The sequence below is a fragment of the Nerophis lumbriciformis genome, linkage group LG26, assembly GCF_033978685.3.
Source record: "Nerophis lumbriciformis linkage group LG26, RoL_Nlum_v2.1, whole genome shotgun sequence".
Taxonomy (NCBI): domain Eukaryota; kingdom Metazoa; phylum Chordata; class Actinopteri; order Syngnathiformes; family Syngnathidae; genus Nerophis; species Nerophis lumbriciformis.
The window spans coordinates 21,962,787-21,986,920 of NC_084573.2; the positions used below are offsets into that span (position 1 = coordinate 21,962,787).

At 37.3% G+C, this 24,134-nt stretch overlaps 2 long non-coding RNA genes across 2 annotated transcripts; both read right to left on the reverse strand.

Annotated features, from left to right (window-relative positions):
• Nucleotides 1-266: 266 nt before the first annotated feature.
• Nucleotides 267-12,286, reverse strand: LOC133623794 (uncharacterized). The gene is made up of 6 exons (XR_009817938.2): nucleotides 12,196-12,286; nucleotides 8,746-8,893; nucleotides 2,357-2,437; nucleotides 2,084-2,174; nucleotides 1,883-1,969; nucleotides 267-1,525 (listed from the first exon to the last, which is right to left on the reverse strand). It is a non-coding gene; the product is annotated as an uncharacterized lncRNA (long non-coding RNA).
• Nucleotides 12,287-13,779: 1,493 nt separating this feature from the next.
• Nucleotides 13,780-16,362, reverse strand: LOC133623553 (uncharacterized). The gene is made up of 3 exons (XR_009817902.2): nucleotides 16,255-16,362; nucleotides 14,288-14,460; nucleotides 13,780-14,173 (listed from the first exon to the last, which is right to left on the reverse strand). It is a non-coding gene; the product is annotated as an uncharacterized lncRNA (long non-coding RNA).
• Between the last annotated feature and the right edge of the window lie 7,772 nt (nucleotides 16,363-24,134).

Genomic DNA, 24,134 nt, shown 5'->3' on the forward strand with positions numbered 1-24,134 from the left:
AGTGTGGGACCATTAGAGAGTTAGTTGTGTGTTATCGTGGCTACATCACTGCGAGGGACATGGACAGCGCGAGGTTAGAGTGTTAGTTGCACACGCTCAGGAAGAGGCTGGTTCTCCTCTCGCTCCAGACTAGGCTCATGAGGCGAGCTAAAGGAAGCACGGCCGAGCCCCCCTCCCCTTCTCTTCTCTACAACGGGAGGTGTCCCCCCTCTCCAACGCCCCCTTTGTAACCAGCAGTTTCAACCCCACCCCTACGTGCACCACCGATTCAGCAGGACCACAACGAACAATCTTCTGGCCCAGCCTAGGGGCCCAGGTTGGACTGTGTGTGTGTTGTGTGATTGGTTTAGAGCGGGAGGTTCTATTGGGGAGGCAGTGTGTGAGTGGGGATGAGTGTATGAGTGTAATTAATGTGTGTTTATTATTGTATGTTTATGTGGTATATAGTAAATTGTTAAACTATATAAGTCGTCTCCTCTCACTCTCTCTTAGACTAGATTTATTTGGTAATAGTGAATAATTCGAGCATCCCCTAAGGTAACGTACAGTCCTTTACACGCTCCCGTACACTAACGTTTTATGCTAGCTTTTTTGCTACTTTCTATGTCTACGCCAACAAATAATGCATTTTGGTATTTCTTCTTTCCCCGTCATGTACTAGCTTTATAATGTTGCATGCTAACTTTTTCTGCTAGTTTTACACTTTTTTTTTTCTCTAATTCCGCAGCCTTTCACCTTAGTCATATAACTTGGAATGTGACACATGCTAACTGTTAGCATGCTAGTATGCTAACATAACATGTTAACTTTTTGAGGTAATTTTGCAACCACTTACCCCAAAGTCATATAATTTGGTATGTGACACTTGCTAATGGTTAGCGTGTTAATGTTAGTTGTGTTTCAGGGTATTACTGTTTTCACGCTGTAACGTAGCGTGAAAATATACTATATACCGCTATAGCGATACTGTCCCAAATACATATGGCTTTCTAAAATACCGGTAAATACCGCAGCTCTAATTTGACGTCACCCTTGTTTTTGTCCTAAGTTCAAAAGTACATCCAGCCTTGAGCATGGACGTCGTATTAAGCAGCAGCCGTGGAAGTAAATATCACTCCATCATACAAATATGGAGTCTTTCTTCCGCCGTATGATGTTGATATTTCACTTAAGCCGAAACCTCCAAAGTTGTTGAGAAAAATAACGATGAAAAAAACTAACACATTCAAGAATGGAGTAAATGTAAGTGTTAAGTGTATGTCCAGCTTAATGAGGCTCAGCATGGAGAACGTCTACCTACTGTGTCCACTCAAACAAGGAGATGGACACTTGATGGTCTTCTCTAACCACAGCCAGCACACAGTCTCACATGTGATGTCAGAAAGGCACCAATGCCATCCTGACACAAGGATAAGAAAATACCAACACTATTGTGATGTCTCCAAGTAGCAGAGTGAAGGCTAATGGCTGATGTCCTGCCCCTGAATGCAGAATACTCTTCTTGGAGCAATTTAGTGATGACATCCTGTAAATACATGAATGAATTAACACATTTATTTTAATTTCCTGAATAGACCAGAGTAGATGCAAAGTTAGTTAACTTTAGGGCTGTGCATCTCTATTTGGTTAGATTGTTGAATAAAATGTACTTTAAAAAGGTCCACTATGATAACCATTGGGGAGGAGGAATGGACCCATAGATGATGTCACCCCACAATAATCTGTTAATCGTGCACTGATTTGTACTTGCACAAGCTACGCCTAACATACTGGCTGAATTTCTGGTAGCTATGACGACTATTGTTTGTTATTAATTGTTGCTGTACTGTTTTGTACAATAAAATGAAAAAAAGTCCATTATAATAAAATAGTATAAATCTACCTGGTAAGCGTTCTTTCATTCAGTAGTTGCTTCTCCAAGGTACTTTATCAAGCAGCAGATGACATCTGGTCTACTTTCTACATGTTCCTATAAAAATCAAGAAAATACATTAATGTATTCTAAATGGTTAATTCTTTGCATGGTCATGGTGACCTGAACCGTGTCTAAGCTGACTACAAGGTCCTCAGTGTGGATGCTTACTTGTCTGTGTGTCCTGTGAAGGTTGCCAGTCCAGGGTGGACCTTGCCTTTTGCCTGAAGTCAGCTGGGATAGGCTCCATCTCCCTGCAAGCCTAAACAGGATTAAGAGTAGAAAAAGGATGCAACAAGATACTGTTTTTTCAAAACTATAATTGAAATAATGCTATCAATCAATTCCAATTTAATCAACAAATGTTAGTAAATGTTGTTTTAAGTTATATGTTGTACATTTGTGTATGTATTTGGCCCATAGTGTGTAAATCTTGGACTGTACCTGATTTAGTGAATCCAACAAGGTCCCTTTTTGGGTCCCGCAATGCCGCCTTTTGTCCTGAACATCTTTTGCAACTGTAGTCTGTAAAAGTTAAGTTAATGTGGTTTACTCCTTCTTTTATGTTGTCAAGCTCCTCTCTGAAAAAGATGGTGACATCAACAATCTCAATACATCAGTACTATCCAGCAGCCCTGAAAAAACTAATTTTCAGTGCCTTCATGATTTAGCAGGCTTTTTTGGTGGTTTAAAATTCCTGTAATTTGCGGCAGCTTTTTCAAAAAGTTACGGCAAAATTACGATGCTATTGATTTCTAATAACATTAAATCGACTTGTGATTTTATGAATTTATTATCAATGTTTTAAGTGTTCCTTGAAACCGTAACCTCAAAAGGCACACGATTGCAACAACAATTGGAAAACAATTACTGTATTGTACTCATTTCATACAAAGCAGTAGAGGTGGGGGATATCATGGATTTTTAGATGCATCGCAATTCAGACATGGATGATTATAGAACATGAATAATCAATCTATTTATTTATTGTAAATTAAAGTATTGCAGACCGTTCTCAAATTTGGCTGACTCCAGCAAGCCACCTCACCAAGAGATCCAACCAGCTTTTATACTATCGGGCACTTATGGTTTAGTTTTGCACAGATTTTCATTAATTTAACACGTGGGAATTAATTGAACTGTTTTTTTATTCCAAATTAATTGTTTTTTTTAAAGTTGCAAGTGATAAACGCTTATTTAGTGAATCGAAAATATCATAAATGTAAAATGTTATCAATATACAGTACATAAATTAAAGACGCATCAATAATCAATTTTAAATGGAATCATAGCTCCTGAATCGTAAGGTGCCAGATTTCCCACCTCTGCCAAGCAGACCAAAAAGTAGTCACAAGCAGCAAAAATCCACAAGCCAGTAAAATCACATATTCAGATATTAGTCAAATTGTCGTACTGTCTTGATTAATTATAAGTACTATTAGTAATAATTATTCTTTATCGTCTGCTGTCTGGTCTGTCGACCACGAGTTACAGATATTTGCCCTGTTCATTTTACGCGTGATAAGTGTTTGTCCATCTTCAACATTCATTTATGTTCCAACACATTTCCTTCCGCACAGTAACAGCATTGTGAACTGTTGAGAGCGATCTATAGCGGTAATTATTGTTGGTAAATGAGAGTAGGCCTGGGCGATATTAACCTGACTCTGGTCAGTTCCTTGTAGTTGGCTGAGCTCCACGCAAGGATCTGGGAGTTCTCAATAGGAGAGGTATTTCAGAAAACGGGGCCTTGTAAAAAAAAATCATTGTATGTGATTGGATAAACCACTTGTCCGTTATCTTGAATGACGTGCTACTTCAACCACTCACATAGAAATCAACCCGTGACACAGAGCGACGCTGCGAAATCCAAAACAGAACAGCCGACATATTGGATATAACAACAGAGCGAAAAGTTCTCTGTTCATCTTTTAGAGAATTAATATTCGATAGGTTCGACAAAACAGTTTCAATAGCAGCGAGGGCTACATGCCGCCATTGTTGTTTGAATCAAACAGTTGCTTCGGCGCTACGTCACATCTATGAAATCCCGCCCGACGATCCTGATTGACTCATTACCAGAAGGCGGGGCCTTGTAAAAAAAATCATTGTATGTGATTGGATAAACCACTTGTCCGTTATCTTGAATGACGTACTACTTCAACCACTCACATCGAAATCAAACCGTGACGCTGATGAGAGCGACACTGGGAAATCCAAACCCGGTCAGAAGAAAAGCCAAAACATCCTTGTCACCAATAAATGCCTTCAAAACCGTTCTGTTCATCTTTTAAAGAATTAACATTCAATAGATTCGACAAGACAGTTGCAATAGCAGAATCAATGTCAGCACACGACGCAGCGAGGGCTGCGTGCCGCCATTGTTTGAATCAAAGTCGCTTCGGCGTTACGTCACATCTATGAAATCTCACCAGGCGATCCTGACTGCTTCAATATTTTTTGCTATCTGGAAGGAGTTTGCAATGCCTTCGAGCCCAGAGCCTTGTGTTGAGCTCAGCGAACTACAAGGGTCTGGCGAGAGTCAGGTTAGGGCGATATGGCCTGAAAATAAAATCTCAGATTGTTTCACCCAAAAAATTGATTAACGATTTTTTCCCCTACTTTTTTTAAAGAATCCATTGAATAAAAATTATAAATTAAGAGCTTTCTGGCAAGCAATTCTTGCGTATTGAATACTTCTGTAAAGAAAAATTTAGCATTGCACATTGCATGCAAATAATTATCAATAAAGAGAAATTTTAAAATTTCTGTCTTGAATAAAACACTTCTGTAAATAAAATTTGCATACATCGTATGCAAATAAATAATCAAGTATAACATTAAGAAGACTAGACCTGGTCGATAAGTCCATTTTATCAATATATTCAATTTTTTTGTTGCAGATGATTTTAAAAATACAAAAAAATTATCCTCTTACACCGGCATACCTTTGCCCCTCTCCCGCCCCCTTACTTTCTTAGCTGAGATTAAAAAAATGGCTAATGCTAACGAGAACAAGACGTTTGTTTCAAATACAATAAAAGTGTTGTCAGTACTTTGGTTTTGCAGCAACAGGTGTGGAACAAATGACTGCACACTGCAAAGTGTTTAAAAAAAGGCAGCAGCACAAAAAACAGCAGAATGCGGGAAATACAATCCAGTAAAAACATTCATCAGAGCTGCTGAAACTGCCAACAAACTGCGACTGCTATAGCTAACACACAAGTGTGCTGCTGCACTCTCTGGACACTGACATCACACGTCACAAGGCAACAGGCATTGCCTTTTAAAGACACACTAACGCACACCCAAATATAATAGAATACAATGTCTCTCAATTACATAATCCAGACATCTAATTTATTGTTAGTAATGCATTAATTACACCTCACGATTAAAAAATCGATTACTGATGCATCTTCAATTCATGTATATTTTGCAGTTTTACATTTCTTTTCGTTTCACTAAATACGCGTTTATCACTTGCAACTTTAAAAAAAACAATTCATTTGGAATAAGAAACAGCTAAATTAATTTCCCTACTTATTAAATTTATGAAAATGTGTGCAAAATTGGACCATGAGTGCCCGTTAGTAAATGAGCTGGTCGGATCTCTCGGTGAGGTGGCTCATTGCAGTTAGCCAAAAGTTACTCCTGTCTGCATTACTTTATTTACAATAAATAAATCGATTATAGACCAGTGTTTCCCACACATTCATTTATTTGTGGCGGCCCGCCACGAAAGAATTACGTCCGCCACAAATGGATTTTTCGGCTTTTGACTCGCTCGACCGCTCATAAAAGCAATGGGACTGTCTGTGAATGTTGCTTGTAGTTACACCTCCGGTGCAGTAGGTGGCGGTAGCCTACTATGCATTGTAACTCCGCCAATAGCACTTACCGTATTTTCCGCACCATTAGCCGCACCTAAAAACCACAAATTTACTCAAAAGCTGACAGTGCGGCTTTTAACCCGGTGCGCTTTATATATGGATAAATATTAAGATTCATTTTCATAAAGTTTCGATCTCGCAACTTAGGTAAACAGCCGCCATCTTTTTTCCCGGTAGAACAGGAAGCGCTTCTTCTTCTACGCAAGCAACCGCCAAGGTAAGCACCCGCCCCCATAGAACAGGAAGCGCTTCTTCTTCTACTGTAAGCAACCACCCGCCCCCGGAAGAAGAAGAAAAAACGCGCGGATATCACCGTACGTTTCATTTCCTGTTTACATCTGTAAAGACCACAAAATGGCTCCTACTAAGCGACAAGGATCCGGTTCATGAAAAGACGCAATCTCTCCATCCGCACACAGATTACTACCGTATTTCACAGCAACTGATATTCCTGTGAACCGCACTGTGGAACGGGAGCACGTACGGTGAATATTCGCACCACAGGGAATGAGAAGTCATCCTTCACTGTGGTTCTAGCTTGCCATGCTAACTTCCACCCATGGTGATATTCAAAAGGAAGACCTTGCCAAAAGAGACCTTTCCAGCCGGCGTCATCATAAAAGCTAACTCGAAGGGATGGATGAAGAAAAGATGAGCGAGTGGTTAAGGTAAGTTTAAGTTTACGCGAAGAGGCCGGGTGGCTTTTTTCACGCAGCTCTGTCCATGTTGATATACATATGTTTGTGATTGCACATTTGCGTACATTTTGGGAGTGAACAGAGTTGTTAGAACGCTGGTTTTTAATATATTATTAAAGTTTGACTGACCTATCTGACTGTTTTTTGACATTCCTTTAGCGCAGTTAGATGCGGCTTACAACACGGGGCGGCTTATTGGTGGACAAAGTTTTGAAATATGCCGTTCATTGAAGGCGCGGCTTTTAACCCAGGGCGCCTTATGGTGCGGAAAATACGGTAATTCACCTGGTGGGCCAGAAGAAGAAGAAGAAAAAGAAGAAGAAGAAGAAGAAGAAGAGGGACGGATGGACGGACGGGATCAAAATACTCGCCGGCTACTTTTCATAATGATGGCGCTTCCTACGTTTCTACCTCAAACGCCCAAAAGCTCCTGAAAGCCTTGATCCAGGATGCCATGGGGAGAAAAACTTAAATGGTGCCTTTTGGCGATAGTTAGCAGCTTGGTGGCTCATAGCCGGCTAGCTAACGCTTGCTAGCATTGCTTCATTTTTACAGGTGTTATAGGTAGATAGGTTATAGCTGCATCGCTCGTGGCTCGTCATATATTTAACGTTAATCCGCGATTTCACCGAGCGTTTCACCGACGAGCTAACGTGTCCAGGTTATAGCCCTGTTGTCAATAAACACACATGGACTGAAGCTAAATTGTCCACTGTCCACTGCAGCATGTGAATGCAATGAAAAGAATAAAATCTGAGCCAACCAGTTGTTAAAATGTTGTCCAGGTTAATGTTTTGGCCATTAAAGGCCCTTCATTTCAAGATTTCAACTGTGATCGGGCTTTAAACAGGTGGCTGACCTGTTCAGATGAGTGTAACTGCTACTGGTCAAATAATGTGAAATAGCATTTAATTTTACATGTATGCAATGCCATTTAAATGTAATTATAGATAATAATAATAATAATAATAATAATTACTGTGTAGTGTTGTAAATAGTCAACGGGAAGAATTTTAGTAAGATATAAGCCATGAGCACTACACAGCCAGAAAAAAACCTAGGCAGGACAAGTAAAAAATATTGGGGAAAGTAGATTTGAGAAGTCAGGCAAGTAGAAAAAAACCTTAACGTTGAAGACTGCATGTGTTGAGCTGCTGCCGCTTAAGGTTAGACGGCACTGTACATAGAGCGCTTCTGCTCGTTAGTAATAAATTCTAATGTTGGATGTTCACTCCTTCACACAGATGAGTATAGAAAAATATTTTCAACGGCCGAAAAGGGCTCGCTTGGAGAGGAGGTAGGCCTACAGTCCGGACCACAGGTGCAACCTGTTCAGCAGCAGCAGGAGGAGGTTGACTGACTGTGGCAGGACACCTCTGCCTCTGTTTCACTTCATGTTGCTGGTAAATAATATGGTTGTAGTAGTAGGCTAAAGTTAAATTATTTAGTATTCACTAATTAAAGGGGCAGAGCTTTAAGAGACATTTTAGCTTTTATATTTTATAAGATATATTTTTTGTAAGAACCACAATTAATAAATATATTTCAGTGAATCACTAATTGTTCAAATCTGTATATAAATATGTACATAAAATGTTGTAATTATATTCCAACTCCGCGTTCTTCTTGGTCATCGGCGCTGCCGCCGCCGCCACCCCCCGACCACACCACCACAAATAGATGCCTGTCCTGTGGGAAACACTGTAGACGTTTACCAATACATTATATAATCGTCCATGTCCGAATTGAGATGCATCTAAATATCGATTATTTACCCCACCTCTAAATAGCACCCTTGGTAAGTTGGAAATTGTATTTTTTGGCAGCCCTGAATAAGTCATAAAAATATCAATAATTATTGATATTGATCAACATAAAAAACTTTTATCGTTATACAGTTTTCAGCCATATCGCCAAGCCCTAATAGGTATATTTTGATGAAGACAGGGAAAAACATGCGTACTCGTAAATGGCGCATGCAACAAGTTTCCATCTGTTTTGTTGTGGAGAATGACGTTTGACGTGTCTGGGAACGCGACAGACAGATAATCCTTGAGATCACACGACAAATAGTATTTTGATAAAGTATAGGGATCTATTCCACTGTATAATTTGAGTTTTTTAGCTTGCATCTTCTTTTTGCAGGAAGATCTAGGCCCCTTTGCGTACTCGGACAGTTTGCGCGCTGCTGGCTGCACAACATGCCATCTTGGCTTGGTTGACCACCAGTTTTTTCACTTACAGGAAGAAGTCACGTGACGGAATACAAGCAATTAGTATATCGGGGGCTGTGTATCTGTGTTGGCCCTGTGATGAGGTGGAGACTTGTCCAGGGTGTACCCCGCCTCCTGCCCAAATGCAGCTGGGAAAGGCTTCAGCACCCTCCCGACCTGGAGAGGGATAAGCGGTAAAAAAATTAATGGATGGGTTAAATATTCATACCTGCCAACTTTTGAAATCAGAAAAACCTAGTAGCCAGGGTCCAGGGGCCGCAGGCCCCGGTAGGTCCAGGACAAAGTCCTGGTGGGGGGTTCAGGCTTCGCCCCCCGACGCAAAATGATTATTAGCATTCAGACAGGTTAAAATGTTGCTAAAACCATCACTTTTCTATCAGTCACAGTGACTTTTCAAAACAAAAATATTACAGCAAAAATCATATGGGTTGAGTGACATGTTTATTCTGTAAGCTAACTTCAATAGTTTGAAATTATTTTGACAGTTAATGCCAGTTATCCTGTCAACCTTCCACAAGACTTCAATTTGTTAATTGAAAGTATAAACAGTATAAACACTTTTTACAGTAAACAAATGGTAAAACAGTACTAAACAATTCCATTAAAAAAAAATTGGTGTCATTATTAACTTTCTGTCCAAGCTTGTATAATCTACTGCCTTGTTCAATTGTAAAAAATATTCTGTGCCTAAAATTCACATTTCTATCACAATTATCATACTGTAAACATGGTAAGCTAACTTCATTAAAATTAATAGTCCTGTCAATAGCATGGAATTACAATTCAAATGTAGTTTTTTTGTAAGCCTTTCAAAAGAATTCAAAATATGAAAAATTAATGAAAATTAATTTAAGCCATCAGACACTTGAAAAGTGGCACATCACATCTCTAATGTAATCATTTTAACTTTTCAACAGAAATAGCACTGCAAAAATATTAAGGACATACTTCTGTATTTTGGTAGTTATGCTGTCAACATTTAACAAGATTTCTTCAACTTGGACTTGAAAGCATAAATAGTATAAACACTTTTAACAGTATAACAGTACTAAACAATTCCAATAGATAACATTGGTGTCATTACCTTTTTGTGGCTAAAATCCGAAAAACGTTCAAAGTTTTCCACTTGTATCGCTAGCAACGGCATTAGACTTGTGTTTTTTTGTCCCAACGTGGTCTTTTACATCGCTATTTCCTCCGTGTCCGATCGAAAAATCTTGTCTGCACAAGGTGCAATTCGCGTAGTTTTCACCCTTTTTGGAACGGATAATTATTCCCGGATAGGCTTTTGAATATTCTTCACAGAATGACTGCAGTTTTCTTTTCGGTTTAAGACTCGTTTGCGATTTTTCTCCGGCTGATTCCATGATCGTTCGCTCGTTTGGAAACAATGCCTCGTGCTTGGCAGCGGTGCTATAAATAGCCTCGCGCATTTTTAAAAACATTTTTTTTTTAATTAATGAAAAACCGTATTTTTTATCACTGCAACCGTAACCCGGAATAGGTTGATGAAAACCGTACTAATTACGGGAAAACCGGAGTAGTTGGCAGGTATGAATATTGTAAAAGCAGTGTGCCGTCAGGGCCAGCAAGGCCTTCTCTGCTGGCCTAACATAACCAGAAATCATGATCATAATTAAAGATAAAACATTTTTTTATTTACTTTCCCTAAATATCTAAACGTATTCATATTCTCTTCATGTCATATTATGCTCGTTCCAATGCTGTTGTTTTTAGTTTTAGTTTGTATCCAATTAGAATTCAGCTAGCTTATGTTGCCATGCTGTACCAAATCTGCCAGACACCTTTAGAATCATCAATGCAGGCGTCCATGCACTGTAGGTGAAGGGGGACATACAGTGATAGACAGTTGCGATAGCCAATCAGATCACAAGTTGTTGTCAGTAAGGCCTTCTAAATGGCCTCAAGTTGAACGTGATATTTACACGTCCTGTGATTGGATACTCATCGGGACCGTTAACGGATGAATTAGAGAACACAGAGTTGAGAGACAGTTGCGATAGCCAATCAGATCACAAGTTATTGACAGTTGCTGTTCGGTTACAAGTAAAAGTTGTAAACTCTTGTTAATGTGTGTCATGCTTGTCATTGTTACATGTGTATTTGTCGCCATTATGTGGTAAGGGCAGTTAATATATCTTTGAGAAGTGTGTACTTTGAATCAAACTTTATTGACCGGAAGTTGTCTAAGCCAAGCAGAGAAATTTATGGTACATGTTTTAATTGCTGATGCGTTTTAATTTATTTTAAATGCGCCAGAAAATAACCCGTTTTGTATACTATTGATGTGATTCAATTAGGGCTGCAACTAACGATTAATTTGATAATCGATTAATCTGTCGCTTATTACTTCGATTAATAATCGGATAAAAGAGACAATTTACATTTCTATCCTTTCTAGTATTTTATTGGGGGGGGAAACAGCATACTGGCACCATACTTATTTTGATTATTGTTTCTCAGCTGTTTGTACATGTTGCAGTTTATAAATAAAGGTTTATAAAAAAAAAAAAATTTAAATTTTAAAAAAATGTAAAAAAAATTGCCTCTGTGCATGCGCATAGCATAGATCCAACAAATCGATGACTAAATTAATCGCCAACTATTTTTATAATCGATTTAATCGATTAGTTGTTGCAGCCCTAGATTCAATTCAGAGTAGGGTGTAAATGTGCTCCTGTATAGTATTTCTCCAGCAATGATCATGTGGTTACATCAATTATGGTATTTTGAGAGGTAATCATTGAAGTCGGAGATCACTGAAGGCCTAGGTGGGAAACGCACGGCCCGCCACTGTGTAAAAGTGACCATGCGGGTGTTTAATGACAATGAGGCTCTTATGTTAAAACTTGTATTAAAAGTTCTAAACAGGCTTTGTATTGCTCTAGCTATGCAAATGTTAGACTTCCAAGTACTTAGCAGGAATTAATTTACCTGGGTTAGGCCCAGAACCAATTAACAGCAATAAACAATGGTCTCTGTACACTACATTGTTTGGAGTCATTTTAGTTTGGACGGAATGATTCCTGAAACTAACCCCACATAACTTGAAGTATTTTAACCAAAAAGGGTAAGAAAAAAAGAGGTCCCTGTGGACATGTCCACCATAATAGACATGGCTGAGCTAACATTAGCAGACATGTCCAGGCAGTCTGATTTCACTGACAGGCAGATTTAGAAGAAAAAAAGTGCACTCTTTAATCCATTATCCATAACAAATTATGTTTAAATTATGTATTTTATATTATAAGGTAAGGATTCTGAATCTTCCAGAAAATATTAAATTAGACTAAGAGGAATGCACTGGTGCTAACCAGGTGTGGTTAGCTAGCAAACAATGCGGTCAATTAGCCTTTATATATTATTCTTATGTTTTACACAAACAAACACGGTTGTAAAACACATGACATGAAGATGAGAAAAATGGTACTACTTACATGAAATTCCTGTTATGTCCAACGACGCACAAACATCGAACGAGGGCTCAAGGTCGAACCACTTGAACTGCGCTGCGTCATCATCTCGCCACATCGCGGGAAAAACGCTTTACGGCAACACACGTCACTGTCGTACCACAGCAACCCACGACTGCGTAACTGCAGTTGTCCAATTCTGTGCACGGGCACGGTTATTCTGCAGGTGTCTTAAATTCACTCATCCAAGTCAGGCTTCTTGATAACTTTTTGCCTTGAGTGAAAATCTCATCTGACGTCATCATATGAACTTTTATTGGAGATATTATTTGATATTCTCAAACGGTGCTGCTGCAGGGTACCACAAACCAACGTGCTGTTTTGTATTCATGTTCCCGGGTGCGGCGCACTTCATAAAGAATAAAGGAAAACCACAAGGTAAATAGTGACAGTTTTAATATTTAATACAGATTCTTCAAGGAAACACAATAGCTTTTATTTTCTTGTATGGATTATATATGTAACCAAAGGAAAATTAACTGTGGCAAAAAAAAATATTACTAGTGTTTATCATGCAAGTATACTTTCAGTAAAAATAATCATAATGATTTTAGGGATTTTTTCACCAAAGTATTTTAATGAGTGTTCCCTCTTGCAATGATCTGCTAAAAGACAAGCATAAATGCAGTATATGATGTGTTTTGGAAACCTCTAATACAATATTACTGGGAATTAGAGAAAAAAAATCCATATATAAAACGATTATAATCTATTTTAATTGATACTACAAATTGTATTTGAATCTTGTTTTTAATATTTTTGTGCAGCACTTTGGAAACATTTTTGTTGAAATGTGCTATATAAATTAAGTGGATTGGATTGGATTAATTTCAGTTAAGGCAAAAATAAATAACATGGCATAAGTGAAAAAAACAAAACATTTCTTTTAGGGAATAACAGACATTGCATAACTTTTTTAAGTAAAAAATTTACCTAACTTCCTACTCTAACAGATTACTTATTTTTCATTTTGCACACAGTGGGACGCAGCATTAGGTACACCTACACAATCTGTTAACATGCAAAGCGAAACGAAAATAATGCTCAGTTTTAATTTACTCCCTCAGAGAGTTATTTATCTAAACCAGGGGTCCCCAAACCTTTTTGACTCGGTGGCCGCATTGGGTTAAAAAAATTTGGTCGGGGGCCAGGTTATATATATATATATATATATATATATATATATATATATATATATATATATATACATTGTCTTTATAATCCGTTTTGTCATTTAACATCAATTGATGTTCATCAACATTTAACATTGTCACGTTATCGATGGGAAAATGCATTTTTAGACAATATGATTTGCCTGAGCGGCTAGGAGACACCAAGAGTAACAAGCGGTAGAAAATGGATTAAAAAGGAAAGATTAAAAAAATAATCTTTTTTATAATAAAATAAAAAAATGCTGGGGGGCCGAATCCGGCCCACGGGCCGTAGTTTGGGGACCCCTGATCTAAACAATATATTTATTACTGTAGTTGCAGTTTGCAAGGGTGTACATTGTTGTTTATGTGAGGGACAGAATATTAGGAACAGGAACAGACGCATGTCATTGCTGTTCAGTGTATGTAAAAAAAATGCTTAAAGAAATTAAGGCAAACAGCAGCAGTGTCAGCGCTTTAAAAGCAACATAAGACACACACACACACATTTCAACAGTGCACTAGAAGGCCCACATATGAAGAGTTCATACGTTTGGATAAACCCCTAACTCTTATCATGTTGCTTCCACTTTAGAGATTTAAAGTCAAGTGAAACGTCAACATCATACAGAGGTGGGAAGACTCCACCTCCGTACGATGGAGTGATATTGACTTGGTTGTTCTCATCCACACTCTCTTTAAATGTGGGGCGAGACTGACGCTCCCACAGCTTCTGTTTGACGACGTGTCCAAGATCAAATCTATACGGACGCGCCCGGCCATTCTTGAACCTACGACAGAAACAAAGTCAAACGCTTGTTATGTTGACAAAACAACTTGATCCAAAATCTTTTTGAAGCCAGACATAACTCTGTTTGTCGTCCACCACTTGGTGATAAACGTACTGGATTGTTTATTGGCTCAGATGGAGAAGTGGTGCGGGGCGGTGGGACACGATGGAGGACTGACGCCACTGGCAGGTCTACTTATGGGATGGAGGTATTAGTGTCTCTGCCACTGCAGGTGTGACGTTGGAGGACCGCTTCCTCTTCAGGGCAGCTTTGGACCAGTGGACTGACTACAGGTTCAACACAGGAAGTCAGCCTCTGACATGTTTGCAACGACAAAATCATGTTTACTACTGGAATCAAATCTTCTACTTTTTAGCAAGAGGTTCTATTTGACATTTTCCCCAAATTCCACATTCATTTGTCATTATTGGAACTAGACTTGACACATTTTATTGATCCACAAGGAAAATTGTTCCACACAGTTAGAGATGTCCGATAATATCGGCCTGCCGATATTATCAGCCGATAAATGCTTTAAAATGTAATATCGGAAATTATCGGTATCGTTTTTTTTATTATCGGTATTGTTTTTTTTTGTTTTTTTTAATTAAATCAACATAAAAAACACAAGATACACTTACAATTAGTACACCAACCCAACAAAAACCTCCTTCCCCCATTTACACTCATTCACACAAAAGGGTTGTTTCTTTCTGTTATTAATATTCTGGTTCCTACATTATACATCAATATATATCAATATAGTCTGCAAGGGATACAGTCCGTAAGCACACGATTGTGCGTGCTGCTGGTCCACTAATAGTACTAACCTTTAACAGTTAATTTTACTAATTTTCATTATTTACTAGTTTCTATGTAACTGTTTTTATATTGTTTTACTTTCTTTTTTATTCAAGAAAATGTTTTTAATTTATCTTATTTTATTTATTTATTTATTTTAAAAAAGGACCTTATCTTCACCATACCTGGTTATCCAAATTAGGCATAATAATGTGTTAATTCCACGACTGTATATATAGCGGTATCGGTTGATATCGGTATCGGTAATTAAGAGTTGGATAATATCGGAATATCGGATATCGGCAAAAAGCCATTATTGGACATCCCTACACACAGTAGCTCAGTTACAAAGGATGGAAAGGGTAAGTATGGAAAGGATAATGCACACAAAGGAACAAAAAGAGGGCGAAAAGAAAAGGTATAAAGTAGACTAAAAATGTACCATAGTAGACCATAGACCAGGGGTGTCAAACTCATTTTAGATCAGGGGCCACAGAGAAAAAAATACTCCCAAGTGGGCCGCACTGGTAAAATCACGGCACGATAACTTAAAAATAAAGACAACTTCAGATTGTTTGGTTTAAAAATAGAACAAGCACATTCTGAAAATGTACAAACCATAATGTTGTTGTTTTTTTTTTTTTACAATTTTACTTAGACAAATTTTAATGATCCACAAGGGAAATTGTTCAACACAGTAGCTCAGTTACAAAAAGGAAAGTGTAAGGATGGAAAAAACAATGCAGGTATAAATAGACTAAATATAGCGATGTAAAATATAACATATACGAATATATACATATGTGTACAGTAGATTATATATACATATATATTATATTATGTCTATAACATATATACAATATATAACAATAGTTATATATTGCAGTTAATAGTATTCTATTTTTATTTGTCGTTTTCTGAATAAATTATGTGATAATGTTCATCAGTCAACTCATTGGTGTTCATTTTCAATCTATCAAGATAAAAAAATATCAAAATCAAATTACAGTATGTTATTTATGTAGTTTTCTCATTTTCCTCGACTGGTGCACTAACATGTGGTTTATTTTTTTTTACATATGTAGCATCATCTACAAAGATACAAGTAATTGCTGTTGCGACATCGAGTAGACACATTTAGAACAGCAGTTTCTTTCATTCAAAAATTTCGCTTCATTTTTCTACTTAGCAAACTTATCCCGCGGGCCGGATAAAATCTGCTTGCAGGCCGTACATTTGACACCCCTGCCATAGACTATTGAAAAGTCTGAAAATCTCACCTTGTCCTCCCAGCATCAGGGACACTTGAAGGCAGCACGCTTCCTTACACGGCATGCTGCCAGTGCAAATTCACTTCTGCTGCCACAGCGGCCTCCATCCCACAGGACACCACACTGCATCAACCTTCTTTCTAGGCAACAGTTAGAGACAGTAATCCATGCCTTTATTACATCTCGGCTGGATTACTGTAACTCTTTATATTTTGGAATTAGTCAGTCCTCCCTCTCACGTCTGCAGCTGGTCCAAAATGCAGCTGCCCGACTTTTAACTAACACAAGAAAAAGAGAGCACATTACTCCTGTTTTAGCCTCCCTCCACTGGCTGCCTGTGTCTTTTAGAGTCCATTTTAAGATTATCTTACTCGTTTTTAAATCCTTACGTGGTCTTGCCCCACCTTACCTCTCTGAGCTGCTCCATCTGTATGCCCCCACCCGGTCCCTCAGGTCAGCTGATCAGCTGATCCTGGAGGTACCCAAAACAAAGCGCAAGCTCAGAGGGGACAGAGCTTTCTCTGTTGCGGGTCCCAAACTCTGGAACGATCTCCCTCTCCATGTGAGACAGGCCCCTTCTTTGGCTATTTTCAAGACCCTTCTTAAAACCCATTTTTATTCACTGGCTTTTAACCCAGCATGAGACTTTGAACTGTTTTTAGCTTTTAACTTTTTGAACTGTTTTTAACTTTTAAACTGTTTTTATCTAACAAACTGTTCTTAGGGTAATTTATATTTGCTTTTTAATTGTGTATTTTTATTTCTGTTTTAAATGTTATTTTTTAGTCTGTCCTTTGCCTCTATTTCTTTGTGGTGTACAGCCCTTTGTTTTTCAACTGTGCTTGTTTTTAAAGGGCTTTATAAATAAAGTTGGTATGGTATGGTATGGTATCAACATACATGTCAAAGAAGATCAGTAACAGCAACTAAAAATATTTTATGTCCAACATTCTAAAATTGATTGTGTTAGCTTAGTGTGTAGTTTACAGTCAACCAAATAAACAAACGGACGAAAAAAGAATAGCACCATTTTCTATTAATAATCAATTACACAGTGTAGTTAAATGTCCGTCAGGTGAATGTGCCAAAACCTGTGTTCGAAGTGCGGCTGGGGGGTAATTTCGGCCCATGGTTAGTTGTTTTTTTTGGCCCTGTAAAAATTACACTTGTGTACTGTATTATTATATGTCAAACCTCTAAACTGGAAGCAACATGATGAGAAGAGCTAGTGGTATATCCAAACTAATTAACTCTTCATATGTGGGCCTTCTTAGTTTTTTAGCACACGACTTCTGTATGTTGTGCTTCTCTTCTAGTGCACTGCCGAGAAGCCCTTCCACTGTGTGTGTCTTAGATGTTACTTTTAAAGTGCTAATGCTTGTGGCTTCAGCATTTTTCACATACACTGAACAACAGTCACTTTTGTTTTACTGTTCCTAATATGAAAGTGAAAGTACCAATGATTGTCACATCTTTTGTCCCTCACATATACAACAATGTACCCCTGCAAACTATAACTATATTGTTCTATCAAATAACTGAGGGAGTGAATTAAAATTTAGTAAAGACATGCACCTGGGGATAGGTTGATTGGCAACACTAAATTGGCCCTAGTGTGTGAATGTGAGTGTGAATGTTGTCTGTCTATCTGTGTTGGCCCTGTGATGAGGTGGCGACTTGTCCAGGGTGTACCCCGCCTTCCGCCAGATTGTAGCTGAGATAGGCTCCAGCGCCCCCCGCGACCCCAAAAGGGATAAGCGGTAGAAAATGGATGGATGGATTATTGGTTTATTTTCTTTGCATTTTAACAGATTACACATATACATATACACTGTATGTATATATACATACATGTATACACATATGTATATATACAAATACATATACATATATACGTATATATACATGTATGTATATATACTGTACATGCATGTATATATATATATATATATATATATATATATATATATATACATATGGTCATGGTCAAAAGTTTACATACACCTGTAAAGAACATAATGTCATGACTGTCTAGAGTTTCCAATAATTTCTACAACTCTTATTTTTTTGTGATAGAGTGACAAAGTGGAGCACAAACTTGTTGGTCACAAAAAAACATTCATGAAGTTTGGTTCTTTTATGAATTTATTATGGGTCTACTGAAAATGTGACCAAATGTGCTGAGTCAAAAGTATACATACAGCAATGTTAATATTTGCTTACATGTCCCTTGGCAAGTTTCACTGCAATAAGGCGCTTTTGGTAGCCATCCATAAGCTTCTGACAAGCTTCTAATTGAATTTTTGACCACTCCTCTTGACAAAATTGGTGCAGTTCAGCTAAATTTGTTTGTTTTCTGACATGGACTTGTTTCTTCAGCATTGTCCACACGTTTAAGTCAGGACTTTGGGAAGGCCATTCTAAAACCTTAATTCTAGCCTGATTTAGCCATTCCTTTACCACTTTTGACGTGTGTTTGGGGTCATTGTCCTGTTGGAACACCCAACTGCGCCCAAGACCCAACCTCCGGGCTGATGATTTTAGGTTGTCCTGAAGAATTTGGAGGTAATCCTCCTTTTTCATTGTCCCATTTACTCTCTGTAAAGCACCAGTTCCATTGGCAGCAAAATAAGCCCAGAGCATAATACTACCACCACCATGCTTGACGGTAGGGTGGTGTTCCTGGGATTAAAGGCCTCACCTTTTCTCCTCCAAACATATTGCTGGGTATTGTGGCCAAACAGGTACATTTTTGTTTCATCTGACCACAGAACTTTCCTCCAAAAGGTCTTTTCTTTGTCCATGTGATGTCAAATATTAACCAAATGTTAACATTACTGTATGTATACTTTTGACCCAGCAGATTCGGTCACATTTTCAGTAGACCCATAATAAGTTCATAAAAAAACTAAACTTCATGAATGTTTTTTGTGACAAACAAGTATGTGCTCCAATCACTCTATCACAAAAAATAAGAGTTGTAGAAATTATTGGAAATTCAACACAGCCATGAAATTATGTCCTTCTCAACTTTTGACCACAACTGTACATATATACATATATATATATATATATATATACACACACATATATATACATACATATATATACATACAGTATATATATATACATACATATATATATATATATATATATATATATATATATATACATATACATATGTCAGGTTCAAATACAGGACATCTGTTACACAAGACAAAAGGCAAGGAATCAAACAGAGACAGAATTCAATTTGGACTCAATTGAGGAGAGACGGCTTCAACCTGTAACCTCTTACAGTGTCTTAGCACGCTCTGACGAAGAAGGTTCTCGTCTCCTCTTTTAATTCAGATGTTCCATGTTCACGCACCAACATATGTCACAATAGGAATGGGGAGGTATGTAAAACAGTCATTGTTTTTGGTCGCTTTGAAGTCCAAGAAGAGGACTTCCCGGGCTTGGCTCTTCCTGGATCCAGCTGGGGCAGGTGTTGGAGGACAATGGACAACCCCTCCCGTCTCCTGTCCACAGCAACTTCAAGAAGGCAGCGGGTCGTAAATAGCGTTGACCAAATAGTTGGAAGAGAGTTTGTGAATTACTTCAAAGAGAGTTCGTTTAACACTTCAAAGAGAGTTCCTCCAGGAGTTGAGCACATCCTGCCATCTGTCCGTGCTGAAATCACAGTGGCGTTTCACGAGCCTTCATCCTTTTGTTAGGCCTCGAAATACAGCATTCATAATACAACATTTCTTTTGTGATAACTTACAAACAATTATTCCAACATTTCCCCCCTGTTTATCGCAAAAACGTTCCCATAATCTCCTTATCCCTAATAACTTCTTCTTGCAATTTTCAGTTAATGGTTAATTTCCTTACGACAAAGACACAGAGTTCAACATAAATTTTTCTCATCGTTACTCGGGTCTGGAAACAGATCAGGAACACCATCCAGGTAGGTATCCCCATCATCAGATTCATCTTCCTTATCGTCCGCCAGGAAGTGCATCTGAACAGCTTTATCATCTGCTGGGCTAATCGCTGTGGTAATCAGACGGTTAAGCAGAGAACGCAGACAGGGAATACAACAACATCCACACAACGTCAGTATTGCTACAAACACGGCCATAGATACTAGAATTGATGATACCAAAGACTTGTATTTGCCGAAACCGTCCATCCACCCATCCCACATAGATGTATCTATGCCTGAGTGCTCTTTCATTTTACCGTTGAGGGTGCGAAGGCCTTCCAGTGCTTTGGTCAGGCTACCTTCTGCATCGGTGTTGTTTGGTATGAACGTGCAACACTGTTCACCAAATATTGCGCACACACCCCCTCTTTCCGCTAACAACATGTCCAGCGCCATACGGTTTTGAAAGGCCATAAGGAAGGTGGCGGCGTTGATCAGCGACTGCTTCAAGTCCGGCCTGTGTCCAATTTCCCAATCTCTGTACGTTGTAGTGGACATAGTTTATTCTGTCAACATTCTTGTTAATCGTACACCACCAGTAGACGGATGATTCAAATTCAGCTGCAACTTGATTTACCAATTTATAGTCGTCAGATACACCTCTTGGACACCCATCAATATAAGTTGGATCTACAACACTTTGTCAGTTTACATCATGTACTAAATATTTGCATAATGCTTTTGCTACTGTCAGCACATCTGCTTTTCCTTTAGGAAATATTTCTAACTACTTTGAAAATGCATCTACTATGACCAGACAATAATGTTTTCCTTCACTCTTATTTAGTTAATTGCATAGATGTTTTATACAATTTTTTTTTATAAGAATTAAACTATAGGAAGTATAGTACTTCTGTATAAGGGCATTCATATCCCTCCTGTTGAGCCATGAGTTCAACCTTGGCTCAATATTGCTGCTCACTTATACCGATTTTTCTTTGTAAGATTGGTTTATTGTCTGGACATACATAGATGTCTTTTTTGTTCAACATCATCCTCATAATTTCTTTTTATTCCTTTCATTGCTTGTCTCAATATATTGGTCAACTTGTTTTTGTAGTTCTTACAGCGTTTTTCAGCATTCTCTGTTCTTGATTTGATAAACGCCTTACAAAGTCTATTTTTCTTTTTACATGCAATTTTCAAACGGTTTATCATCCAAGGTGCATTATTTTGCCTTTGTTTAGATCTGCATGGAACCTCAGGACAATGCTTGTTATACAGAGTTATATAATGTTTACGAAAATAATCATAGACCGTGTTTATATCGTCTGTATACACCTCTTCCCACTCTTGTTTTAATAGGTCATACCTGAAGTTGTTAATATGATTGACACTTCTTTTCCTCTTAAGTATTTGATGATATGCTCTTTTAGGGAATTGATCGTCAAATATTGCAAATATAGGCAGATGATCACTTATGTCATTTATCACTAACCCAGTAGTGATGTGAATCCCTAAAACATTTGTAAAGATTTTGTCTATTAAGGTTGCACTAGTTGTGCTTATTCTACTAGGCTTTGTAATTAATGGGTACAGCCCTTTTTCATATAATAGCTCTACAAAATCTGATGTTTGTTTATGTGAATCTACCTTTAGAAGATCAATATTATAATCTCCACAAATTACGATAGTCCTATTTTTATTTAGACCATTAATCATTTCCTCTAATTTATCCATAAAGATTTCCACTTTTGATCCTGGTTTTCTATATACACATGTAACAACAATGTTTCTGTTTTGTTCTAATTCTATCTCAACAGCTACACACCCCATTAACACATGTATGGCCATTATCATACATTTAACTGGTCTGCATTTAGTTCATTATATACATAGAGGGCCACCCCTCCTCCAGTCCTATTGTCTCTGCTAGTGACATACAGATCATAGTCCTTTAATTTCAGATCAACCTCCTTGCCTTTCTTTATCCATGTTTCAGATAAAGCAATTACCTTAAATCTACCTTTAAGCGACTCCAAAACATTTTTGATTTTAGAAAAGTGTTTTGGTAGACTTCTACAATTAAAATGAATCAAAGCAAATGTATTTTCTATGCCTACGTCATCAAGTTGTTCCTCAGTATAATATTGGAAGAATCCTTGATATGCTTAAATGTATGAGTCTTTGGATGCACTTCATTATCAAAATCAAATGTGTATCCATTTATCTTTCTCTTTTGGAGTACTTTGTTGTTGCATATCTTTTAGTACATCATTCGCTAGTTTGTAGTTTGAAATATCTATTTCCTTTTCTGTTGCTTGTTTTGCTGTTTTGTCAGCAAACACATTTCCTATTGATACTGTGTCTGTTCCTTTGGTGTGTGTCGCACATTTGCATATTGCTATTTTAGTTGGTAGCTGTACTGCTTCTACTAATTCTTTTTTCTCTCTTTTTTTTATTTATTTATTTATTTATTTTTTATCAGTTCTCCAATGTGTTACAGATTTTCCTGTTGACTTTATCATTCCGATATTTTGGCTATCTTTATATATATTGTGACCTTTTGATCTTTCATTAATTTACATGCTTCTATTAGTGCTTCTAGTTCTGCCGCTTGCATTGAGCAATTTGATGGTCATTTGATAGCTTTAAAAATTTTCGTTACTGTAACAACCGCACATTCTGTTCTATTTTTATTTCACAGAATGCTGCTTTAGCTTCTGAATTCCACTCTACAGATGATTACATTTTTTCATTAATTTACTTAAAGGAGCTACTATTTCAGCATAATTTGGTATTCAACTTCTACAATAATTAGTTAATCCTAGAAATTACTTCATTTGCTTCTTTATTTGTGGTTTTTGTACTTGTCGTACTTTGTTTTTCTATTTTCCACAATAGTGCGTCCATTTTTGTTTAGAGAACGTTCTAGATTCTTTACTTCTCTTTTGCATAATTGTACTTTTATTTTGCTTATTTTGTCTTTCACTATGTAAATTATTTAATAACGCTAATGTTATTTTTCCTCCTAATTCAAATGTTATACATATTACTTTATGCATTTTTTAAGTAATGTTTTAAACTCACTTAACTGTCTATATGCCACTTAATCTATACTTTTAAACTCTGAATTTACATTCTTCCCATTGTTTATATTTTTATTTGCAATTATTATTCAATAATATTTAAAGCAATCAGTTGTCTATCGCTAGCTGATAGTTTTCCTGATTGCCATACCTCCTTATTTATTTTATGTTATGTCCTTATCTTATCTTAGCTCAACACTCAGATGTATGGTGTTGCAAATGTCTAAAACATAATCTAACTTAAGAATGTTATACTACACTTCAAAGTTAAACCTACTTTAAATTTACATGTAATAAATTCACTTTCACACCTCCCCCACTGCGCCACGCACACACACACACACACACACAAGGTGGTGTGTGAGGGCGTGAGTGCACTTCTTAGGGCAAAGGTCAGCAACACTTGAGCTTCTCTCCTTTTTTTTTTTTTCTTCTTTCCTCAGCTAATAAACATGTAACCCACTTTATCATTTTATCATACTATACATCTCAACTCTTATTATAGTTATTAATCTAGGTTTTTATTTATTCCATTATTTAATTATACATATATATATTTGTATATATAAAAGCGCTCTTTATATATCCAAACATACATGTATATCTTCAGTCTACCTTTTCTTCATCTCTTATTTCAATACCCCCATTATCTCTCTCTCTCGCATTAGTTTATTTCATTTTGCATTAATTCTTATTGATTTTTCCCTATTTCTTCATTTATTTTTACTTTTCTCTCACGTTAGCACTTTGAGATTTTTCTCCTATTTGCTTTTTCCTTTAACCTATTTTTATTTTTATTTGAACCTCCAGGGTTTTTACACAATTTGTACCTGGAAAGATACACACTTAAACACACACTAACAAACAAACAAACACGTTTGCAGCGATCT